Source organism: Delphinus delphis, chromosome 4 (genome assembly GCF_949987515.2).
Source record: "Delphinus delphis chromosome 4, mDelDel1.2, whole genome shotgun sequence".
NCBI lineage: Eukaryota > Metazoa > Chordata > Mammalia > Artiodactyla > Delphinidae > Delphinus > Delphinus delphis.
In genome coordinates this window covers 75647049-75659115 of record NC_082686.1, presented here as the reverse complement: position 1 = coordinate 75659115, position 12067 = coordinate 75647049, and the positions used below count along the sequence as shown (strand labels likewise).

The 12067-nt window shown below is 39.2% G+C and overlaps 1 protein-coding gene across 1 annotated transcript in view; it reads right to left on the bottom strand.

Moving 5' to 3' along the window:
- Positions 1-12067, bottom strand: part of FGF12 (fibroblast growth factor 12) — a 554165-nt gene that overhangs the window by 482621 nt on the left and 59477 nt on the right. The window lies entirely within an intron of this gene.

The following is a 12067-nucleotide window of genomic DNA, read 5'->3' as shown; positions in this document are numbered from 1 at the left end:
TCACATATTATGAGGTGGTGCTCCCTCCTTTTTGACCCCAAGGAGCCTTTCTGCACATGTGCAGTGTCTCCCTTGCCCCAAGGATGAGAAACGTATGACCTCTTGATCCTTTACTCGAACAGGGTTTAGCCCCTCTCTGTTCCTGCCATGACTGTATCTTCAAGTGTCCTCAGGAGACAAAGCCTGGCTACTTACCCTGTGTCTGTTGTTATTCCTATTTCGAAGTGCAAACAGGAGGCTGGTTGTAAATTTCTAACCTGGAGCACACCTATCTCCTGTCTCAGGAAATGCAAAGAGGAGGCTAGTTTTAAGTGTCCGGGCTGAAGCCCATCTTTTTCTTGCCCCAAGGAATGTAAACAGGAGGCCAGTTGTAAATGCCTAGCCTGGGGCCCATCTATCTCCTGTCTCAATTCTTTTTCATACCATGGCCAGTGTTACTAACAAATACTAATAAACTATATAAACATCTAAAAGAGGGTGGCAGTGACTGTACACCTAATGGCTCTGGGGGGAAGGAGGAGGGAAGATTGAATTAAAACGAGACCTGTAGCTTCATGCGCTCTGCAAACAAACTCAAATGTCAACTTGTTCCAAAATTACTGCCGTTATATCCTAATGGCAAAACACCTACTGAGAAACACCTAGAGGAAATAATAAACAATAATAGCTCTTAGCAGTTGAATAATACATTTTATCCATGGATTTGAAGTTTCTTTGGAAGCATTCACTAATTAAATTTCACCATATGCCCACAAGGTAGGTATTAGTTCCATTTCATAGACGTGCTCATTTAGTATGAATTATAGCCCATGTTCATGGGAATATTGGATAGGAAAAATCCCACTGACATAAAATGTTTTCAGGTTCACTAGGCAATGCAATGATAACATGGAAGTACCCTAAGTGATAGCTAGGAAACATTGAAGAATTTAATGCACACCCAAAACATCTCAATTAATACAGAGAAACTTGAGAACCAAGAAAAACTGAGCCCATCAGGATGCAGAAATCAACCTGTAGTTATAAATGTGTTTAAAATATTAGAAGCCAAAAGCTTGCTGAGAGAAGGGCTTTCACAGGTGTATTTTATATATCACATATAAGTATAGATGGACCCCAATAGAGGGAGGTTATCCAGAACCATTAATCCACAAGATGTGAGAGAAGGAAAGCTCCTAAGAGATTGTAAACGCATCTGCCTTGTTTTACAGGAAGAGGAATGAGGCTCAGAGTATAATGGTGGCGCAGTCAGGCCAGTCCTGCATAGAAAATGTTAAACACTTGAGTAAATAAATCAAAATTTTGATTAGTAAAAGTTCATTTTTCTTGATAACAAATCTGTTCTAAACTAGTGGTTGGCAAACTATGGCCAATAGGCCAACTTTGTCCTGCAGCCCATATTTGTAGTTTTCACTTTTTCAAATAGTTGAAAAATAAAGAATAATATTTTGTGATAAGTGAAAATCATGAGATTCAAATTTCAGCACTCATAAAGTTTCATTAAAACACAGCTATGCTCACCTGCTTGTTCTTTGTCTATAGCAGCTTTCACACTAAAATCATAGAGTTAAGTAGTAGCAGCTGAGAGCATGTAGTGCACTGAGCCTCAAATATTCACTCTCCAGGGCTTTACAGAAAAAGTTTACTGAGAGATGTAGAAACATACAGTACCAGCAACAAACTTATCGAAGTTTTACAACTGAATGGATTAAACATTCCCAGATTTGTTCAGAGAAAAAAAAATGACACATTTTAGAGCTATGTTATATATTTGTGTCTGCAAATAGATTGTCTTTTGTTTATAAACTAGAGATAATCAAATTTTGATTTATCTTTATTTTATTTACACATCCATGAGTTTATCAAACTGTTTCATCGAAGATATCAAACATCTGAGAATTTTTCCTGACTTCTCAGCAATCACCACCCCCTTCCCAAACCATATTTTATATGGTTCTTTACTGTTTAAAACATTTTCACATCCATCATTCCATTAATCTCTCACAAAAATCATGAGGTGCCCATGGAAAGAACTACTATTTTTGCTTTACAGATGGGGAAACTGAGGCTCAGAGCATTCACATGACTTTCCTAAGAGCACTGCACACTAAGCAAAAGATTCCTGCCCTGACCCAGAACCCAGAGGCTCCTGGGAAGGAACCACTCCATCTGAAGGTGCAAACACAGTCATAGCTCAGTTTGGAAAAGCCAAAGACATAATAAATGTGAGATTATAAAAACACAAGTTTTAATTCTTTCCTGTGCATGTTTGTCTCTGAAAGACTACCTTGGAAGGATTGTCCCTGTTTGGCTGGAGAGAGAGTTAAGGGGTACTTATAACTTTCTGTTTGAAATTTGTACCATGGGCATATTATTATTTATTCAGAGAATAAGGTTTTTGTATTTCCAAATTAATACAGGATAACCAAGCTGCAGCATGTCCTGCCAGTAAGAACTGCCTCTTTTCTATTTGAGGAAATATTTCATATGGTTCCAATTGTCCCCAAGGAAAAGAGAATTTCCAATCAAATGTTAATCTCAGGTCAGCGCAGCCCTTTCCATGAAGCCTGTTTTAATGGGCCATTTACTTGTAGCTTAAAGAAAATGATGGAGGACATCACTGCTCTCTGTCACTATGCCAGCTCTGGCAGGCAACTGATGAGGGGCTTGAAGGAATGTCCTGATTAATCCATCTTGAGTGTTTTCTTTCCTTTTAGTTCTTTTTACTACTAAATGCTAATGATTTACAGAAAGACCAGGTATCAGTTACACTGTCTTACTAGCAGCAAACTGCCTTGCAATATATTCACTATCATTATGTGTTTCTTTTTAAAAATGTTGCACAAGAGTTTTCTGCACATAGTTGGCAATCATGATTTTTTTAAAAATTCAGAATAGAGTTAAAATTATTAGGGCAATTCTTCACTCTTCAAATCCTGAAAATGTTGGGAATTCTCAAGAATAGATAGGTAGGTAGGTAGGTAGGTAGGTAGATAGATAATAGACAATCTCTAGCTAGCTGGAATGCATTTATTGATGCTGGAATGCTGGAGAATTATAAAATTACAAACATTACGACTGAATGTACTACTACAGATCCTCTAGTCCAATCGTCTTAATCAGTGAGGAAACTGCCACCAAAGATGATTTTGCCCAATGTGAGTCTGAAAGCAAAAATTATATATACATTCAATTTGCCTGCAATCTGGCCTCAACCTACATTTTTAATCTTATCACCCATTAGCTCTGCTTCATGCAAACTATACCCACTATCCTTTGGCCCACTCCCCATACAACCACGTTATGCTTTCGCCTCCTTGTTCTTTCTATATAATATGAAAGTTCTTTCCTCTTACTTTTCATATTCATATCCTGCCCACTCTTCAAGACTCTACTCCTCTGAATTCCTAATGCATTCTATTGGTGGCCATTTCCAATGGCACTTTGATTCATCTATACTTCCGATTTTCACTGTTTTATATGAATGATAGGCTTATGAATAATTAACATTTTTTAACTGTTGCCAGACCACATTTTTTTAAACCAAAAAGACTGTTATACAATAGAAGGTTTTTGGTGTCTCAATTCTGGTGAAATAATAGAAGACGAAAAACTATTTGAGCTCCTACACAGCATCCATTAGCTCTCACATAGTGGGTTGTGATTGCTCAGGAGTTTTCATGTTCAGGGATCTCAGGGACACTTGAGTTACTTAAGAGTAACTTGAGTAGCTCAAGTAACCCTAGAACTTTTAAGTCTAAAAGAACTTAAGGGACCTGCCAGGCCAAACTTCTAGTCTTACACATAAAATACAGAGGTCTGAAGAGGTAAAGTGACTTAACCAGAACTAAAACCCGGGTTTTCTGGCATCTTATGCCCATACTTTCCCCATTGATTATACTGCCTCCCCTCACATCCTTTCTTAGTTAGTGATGTCTACTGTTGAAACGTAAACATGTGTTTGGGTGCTTTTCTCCTGTTAATACCATGTACGTACAGTGTTAGAAGATTCCTCAAGAAACCATAACTTCATTACACAGCTTAGTCAGGACATACCTCAGAGATCATGGAGTCTTGTTTAAATCCTCTAAGATTTTTGGATCTGGTCTTCACCCAGTCCTCTCTCTAACCACAGTAAATGAAACTCCTGTCATATCTCTTCCATTCCTATTTGTACAGTTGTCTTTCTGGACTCCCTTATAATTTTATGTTTACTCCTATTTTATTGTATTGTAGTTTAATCATGATTTACCAAAAATCAATTTTTATTTAATCAATGATTCAACAAATATTGTTAGCATATGTCAGTCACTGCTCTACCCCAGGACAATAGTTACTTCTGCTACTGTTCAAAATAATATGATCAATAATTACTGTTGGTAAATGCTTACTGTATTCAAGGTATGTATGAGGCACTTTACACACATGGGCTCACTGAAAATGTTAAATGGCTCATCCAAAGTCTGGGACCACAAGTAGGGATCAGGATTTGAACCAAAGTCTGTCAACTTCCGAAGCTCAAGCCTTCAAGAGAGTAGTTTTTGCTCTTAAAGGATTTGTGTCTAGTACAAGGGAGAGATTCTAGCACAGTTATTAAAGCAGTGTGGTGCATGCTATCATTCAGCCAAGTATGTGGGGTCATTGAGCACAGAGGAAGGAACTCTAACTCTTCAGAGGGCAGTCAGCCAAATCATTGAGGAATATAGGGCATTTAGGCAGAACCTTAAAGAATGACTAGAAGTTTGTAAAGCAGACAAGAGAAAGAGGGTTTTGTGGACAGAGGTAACCCTATGAGAAAAGGTGCATGGTTTTTAAAAATAGCATGTTTGGGGCTTCCCTGGTGGCGCAGTGGTTGAGAGTCCGCCTGCCGATGCAGGGGACACGGGTTCGTGTCCCAGTCTGGGAAGATCCCACATGCCTCACGGAGCGGCTGGGCCCGTGAGCCATGGCCTCTGAGCCCGTGCGTCCGGAGCCTGTGCTCCACAACGGGAGAGACCACAACAGTGAGAGGCCCGTGTACCACAAAAATAAATAAATAAATAGCATGTTTGGGGGACTGAAGAAGTCTGGCATAATTGGAATAAATGAGAAAACGGTTCCTGCTGAAGCTGAAGAGGCAGGCGGGGCCTTACAGGCTGAACCGTGGAGTTGGCACCGCATCTGCAGGGAATGGATCATCACTGAAGGCTTTGAAGCAGAGTACCATTGCCAAAGTTTAGACTGAGAAAGATCACAGTGGTGTGGACTATGGATTAAAGAAGACCAGAAAGAGAGAGACAGAGAAAGTTAGGAAGATTTCACAACAGCTCAACTGAGAGAAAATGAGAACTTGAACTAAGATAGCGGTGACAGAAATAAAAAACATATCAAAGGGATGTTTAGGAAACTGAATCAACTGAACCTTAAGTCCAATTAGATATGAAGGACTAAAGAAAGGAATCTAAGGTTACGCTCAGGTTTCCCACTTAGATAATAAGAAGCCATGAAAATGGGCAGGTAGACCTGAACTTGGAGAGGAAAGCTCATGAGCCCCGTTTCACAAATGCTACCTTTGGTGTATGTGATGAACATCTGGATAGAGATGTCAAGATGGCAGCCCACACTAGAATGGAGTGTCACATAGGTTTGGGAGAGAGATGCCAAATGTGCAATCATCAGGGCACAAGTGGTAATTAAAGCCAGTTGTTTATTAAACACCTATTATTATGCCAGAAACTATTTTATTTTATTTTTTAAATGATTTATGTATTTGTTTTTATTTTTGGCTGCGTTGGGTGTTCGTTACTGCGTGCGGGCTTTCTCTAGTTGCAGTGAGCGGGGCTACTCTTTGTTGTGGTGCACGGGCTTCTCATTGTGGTGGCTTCTCTTGTTGCAGAGCATGGGCTCTACGTGCACGGGCTTCAGTAGCTGTGGCATGTGGGCTCAGTAGTTGTGGCTCGCAGGCTTTAGAGCGCAGGCTCAGTAGTTGTGGCCACGGGCTTAGCTGCTCCGTGGCACATGGGACTTTCCTGGGCCAGGGATCAAACTCATGTCCCCTGCATTGGCAGGTGGATCCTTAACCACTGTGCCACCAGAAAAGCCCCAGAAACTATTTTAAAAGGCAGGGATATGGCAGTTAACAAAACAGATTAAAAAAAGAAGTCTAGGGCTTCCCTGGTGGCGCAGTGGTTGAGAGTCCGCCTGCCGATGCAGGGGACATGGGTTCATGCCCCGGTCCGGGAAGATCCCACATGCTGCAGAGCAGCTAGGCCCGTGAACCATGGCCACTGAGCCTGTGCGTCCAGAGCCTGTGCTCCGCAACGGGAGAGGCCACAACAGTGAGAGGCTCGCGTACTGCAAAAAAAAAAAAAAAAAAAAAAAAAAAAAAGTGTAGCCCTCTTAGAGCCAACATTCTAATGGAAATTATATTTTAGAGAACACAGATAAATCCACAATTACAAATTCTGTTAAGTGCCACAGAGGAAAAGTAGAGAGTGCTATAATAAAGAATAACAGGGGACATGTAATCTATACTGGGGTCAGGGAGGGGGATAGTCAGGGAAGGACTCTCTGACCTATGAGGCATTTAAGCTGAGACCTACAGCCTGATAAAGGGCTAGGTAAGTGAAAAACATTCCAAGTGGGAACAGTATATGTAAAGACCTGAGGCCAGAGTTAGTTGTATTCAAAATACTGAAAGAAGGCTGATGTGGTTAGAACATGATGCATGAGCCCAGGATAGAGAGATAGGAAGAGGTGAGTTTAAGCAGACCTATTCATTCATCCAGCGAAGGTCTGTAGTTTGAAACACTATCAATCAATCAATCATCAATCAAATCATGGGATATAGAAAAACACTTAATTGAAAGGGGCAGGGGATGAAAAACCTACAAAAGAAACAGATTTTTATAATTTCTGACACAGTATGGCATCTAATAATGAGCCCCTCTCACTCAATTAATATAAATAAAGGAGTCATTATTCATAGCTAATTCTTCCACAAGAAGCGTTCTCTTCTAAGAGTTTGGAAGAGGGATTCATGAGGTACTTGGTGAGACTAAAGATCTCATGGAATGCACAAACAAAATCTGGTATATCCTTACAATGGAATACATAAAAAGAAATACCAATATGTATTGCAACACAGATGAACTTGAAGACATTTTGATCGGTGAAATAGGCCAGGCACAGAAGACCACATATTGTACGATTACATCAATATGAAATGTCCATAACAGAAAAATCCTTAGAGACAAAAATTAGATTAATGGTTGCCAAGAAAAATAGAGAGTGACTGCTTAATGGATGTGCGGTTTTCTTCTAGAGTGATGAAAATGTTCTAGAATTTGATAGTGGTGATGGATGCACAACTATGAATACACTAAAACTCACTGAATTGCACACTTTAAAAGGGTAAACTTTATGGTATGTAAATTATATACCAATAAAGCTGTTACTAAAAAAAATCATATGGGACACCTTCCTGCCTTCTATCGGTCTCAAGAGATGATAGACAGACACATAGATAGATCTAGATAGCTTGCTTATACAGTATTTTACCAGAATTAATTTTTTGAAGCTGATATTATCTTTGATGAGCTGTGGCTGAACAAGTTATGTCTATATTTAATAATGACTTTGGAAGTTCAGTTCCATGATATTAATTTTTTACCTGGACAGATGCTGGAAAAGCTTTCAGTAATCCATCACATAAATAAAGTGAAAAAGACAGAGTCCACATGTCTCATAAAACATTGCCACTTACTATCCTGTAAAGGCACTATCAAGGAATCTTATCCCTTGTGCTGAATGACAAGGATGATAGATGAAAAACGAGGCAGAGCTATAATACACTGGGGCTTTAATGAGGCTTTGGATTCTATCCCACATGACATATTTATCAACGAACCAGAAGATGTGTTTCACACAAAATTTATCCTTCCATTACTAACCTACTAGTTTATTTCGGTCAAATAAATGGAGAGGGATTTAAATTCATCCAACATTTTGAAAACAGACAAGGTAAGATTTAAAATTTTAATATATTTCCAATGTGAGAAACGCAGTGACTTACCAACATATTGAGTCCCCCTAATGTCAAATACTCAAGAAATATTGAGAAACAAGTAGTCTTATCAGTTTTTCAGTTTTCCCTTGACAGCCAATAATTAAAGAATGGTTACCTGGAATTCATATCAATATGCGGAACTTGGCTTGACACTTTTATTACGCTCATTTAGAGAAAAATAGATACATGAATATATATGGTGGAGATTGCATCTAATTAGCAAATTCCTTAGAAAATGAGATGCACATAAATGAATAAGTAAATAGATAAGCAAGCTAGCAAACTAAGTAGAGGAGCTGCTCAAGAAGCAGCAGCTTGAAAATATTTATGAATAAAAACAGTATTTTATAGGTCTCAAAGTATTTTCATATCTATTAACAAATTTGACCTTCACATCTGCTTTGTGAAATAAGTAGAACAGAAAGAGCCCCTCTTCACAGAAGTGGAAAATAAGGCTTAACAGGGGAAGGCCACTTTGTGCAGACTCACACTTCTGCACAAAGTGGCATATCCAGTTGTGTGCCAACCCACGTCTTTCAACCTCAAGGCCAGTGCATTTCTGATATGACACAGTATTCTATTGTTATGTTTAGTACTGTTTTATTATCACAGGATTAAAAGATACACACAAACATCAGATGGAAAGTGAGTAGTGGTTTATGGTATAGTGAAAATAGTCTATGGTATAAAAACTCACTAGTGGCCTAGAAAATAATGTATTTTGAAAAATATATGATTTTGTTGATTTTGTAATTGCTTTTATTTGTTTTATAAAGAAAATCAAGGCACTAAAACACCTATATATACATGAGATGAGTGTCTCCTCCCACTATATGGTCAAGTCTCAACTCGATCCTTAATAGTGACAAAGAATATTTAGAATTTTTAAATCTCTCATAATTTTAAATTCTCACATCAGTGGATGCTTTCTCTTTTAACAGAAACAAACTTTTTTTTTAAACCTACCAAATTGCCAGCCTTGTTGGTTTTTTCTTCTTCTCCAACTAGATAAGCATCTCCTGAATAAATGAGAATTGCCTTGATTTAGGCCATTTACTGGTGATTCTGCTTTCTGCTCCAAAATTTAGGAGAAATATAAAAAAACGAGAAATGCCATCAGAAGGGAGCAACAGAAAGGAAAGAAACACTGGGGAGAAATAATGCTTTCAGAAATCAGAATAATTTATCCTTGAGATAAGGCTTTCAATTGAGTAACAATCCAATATGAACTAAATTTACAGTATAGGGATAGAAGGCAGTTAGGGATTTCCTCAGATGTGGGGTTGATTAATCTCCAAAATGGATTTTCAAGTAGATCAATAAACTCGCCCTTGAAATTATTTCAAGTTATTATCTTTGGGGGATAGAACAGATGTTGGGTATGGAGGAAGGGGAGTTTCAATCTTGAGTGTTCACTGCATCATACTGAAAATCAGCACCACCATAGTGTCCAAGTTAAAGGCTTTGAGTCGCTCTACCAAGTTGCAATTATCTCAGCTCTCAGATCAATACATTAAGTGGCCACCATCTGATTTAACTGATAGTCCCCAGACAGTGGAAAATTCACTACTGTGACCCCACAAGTGATCTCATTTACCCCTCACCCATTAGCAGAGGATTAATCCTAAAGCCTAAACCTCAGCCACTGTGCACAACAGTAGCAACTGTAACAAACAGGGTGACTCAAATGATAACGTGTACTCGATGGGCAGGGGGGGACTGACCCTCCCAAAGTGCAAGAGATCTCATGACTGATTAACTTCCCTGCAAGAGTTCTGCTGCTTAATTAACAGCAGTTTGAATTCTTATTTCATAGATTACCCTGACAATCTAGTTTTCTTATTTTAATTTTGGGTAGTGATAAGTATTCTGAGCTTTATGTGTTATTAAGATTATACTAGGACTTCCCTGCTGGCATAGTGGTTAAGAATCCACTTGCCAAAGCAGGGAACACGGGTTTGAAACCTGGTCCGGGAAGATCCCACATGCCACAGAGCAACTAAGCCCGTGCGCCACAACTACTGAGCCCACGTGCCACAACTACTGAAGCCCACATGCCTACAGCCTGTGTGCTGAAACAAGAGAAGCCACTGCAATGAGAAGCCCGCACACCACAACGAAAAGTAGCCTTTGCTCGCCGCAATTAGAGAAAGCCCGTGTGCAGCAACGAAGACCCAATGCAGCCAAACAAATAAATTTATTTTTAAAAAAATTATACTAAAATCTCATCTTAAGGTTCTCACTTGTGAATTCTTTTCATATAGGATGATAGTCTTTTCTAAAAATGCAGTTTAAGGTTATTCTGTAGTATATTCCACTCCTTATATCTTACTAGTAGTTTTAGGGGGGCAATCATTGGTTTTGAAGGAAATGCTTTTTCCTTGATAACTTGGCAACATATAAACCTGTTTCCTCCCTCTCTTGCCTACCTTATGTAGGAAACCACTCTGTACTCCTTTTACAGACCACAAGAAAAAGGAACTGGAAAGTCATGCAGAAAGCAACAAAGAGAGAAAAGCATCTTCTTTTTTTTTTGCAGTACGCGGGCCTCTCACTGTTGTGGCCTCTCCCATTGCGAAGCACAGGCTCCGGACGCGCAGGCTCAGCGGCCATGGCTCACGGCCCAGCCGCTCCACGGCATGTGGGTTCCTTCCGGACCGGGGCACGAACCCATGTCCCCTGCATCAGCAGGTGGACTCTCAACCACTGCGCCACCAGAGAAGCCTGAAAAGCATCTTCTTTAAGTAAAACCTGACCATGTCACATGACCCCCAAATTGCACATACTCAAAACTCCTTTTTGCCTGAAAATTCAAACTCTTTAATGGCCTTTACAAGGCCTTCCAGGAACTCACCCCTACCTCTTCAGCCTCAATTTCAGCCAGTTACCTGTACAAATTCGTCATTCCAGAGACATCAACAGAATTACATTCACCTGAACACGCCATACTGTTACGAATCTTCATACCTTTACACCTGCTATTTCTGGTACTGGAACTGCTATCCCTTCTCCTAGTTCCTGCTTCAAATGAACTCCTACCCTCTCTGGAAGAGAGCTCCCGGCTGCAGTGCTTCCATGAGCCATCTAAACAACTTACTTCAACCCCTTTGTGCCAACCCTCTGTTATTTATTCCATTATTGCATTTATTATACTTCACTGTAATAATTTAAGTACATTTTCTCATCAGTCTGTTTCTTCAGAAGAAGATCTATATATCCAACTTTGTATCATTAGCAATTAGCACAAATAATGTTCCATAAAAGCTCCTTAATGAAGCTGAAGTATTCATGACCTAAAGAATGAAATGTTATAGACTAAAGAGCAATGATTTTTTAAAATCTAAAATAAAATAATATGTGACTTATTAATATACATCTAATGGAACAATCCTGGCTTTAAATATTCTGTCCTATCATAGACTGGTTAGGTAATATCCTGATTTTTATTGAGAAAATATGAACAACATAGATATAAATATAAATAACAGGTTTCATTGGTCAACATTTAATCCTAAAACAATGAATACAATATTAAGTTAAACTTATTTTATTCCTAATGTCTCAAGTTGCCAAGAAGATTGTGGCGACCTAAATACCAAAAAATTTTCGGCTGAAATGTGTACATCTCTGTCCTTTATGGTCATAGAAGCAGACATCTACCAGGAAATTGAGGTATAAATTCAGGTAAAATCCCACAACACAAAAAACATCCAAATTACTCAGGTCAGTAAATTGATAGAAACCTCAGTCCCATGGCTGAGGAACACAGAACACTAAGCTTCTTAGACTAATAGACTTTTGTTGCAGCCTTCAGGCGGGATTTTCAGGTGGGGTGAACTCGGTACCAACCAACTGTGTGAACCTGGGTAGATTACTTCTTGCTGAACTGCAGTTTCTCCTCTGTAAGATAAGGGGCCTAGAGGACATCACCGAGCGCCTTCCAGCTCTCATGTCCTATCAGTCCCAGGACTGCTTCACATTATAAAAAATGATGAGGGAGGGTGAGTGATAGTTACTGGT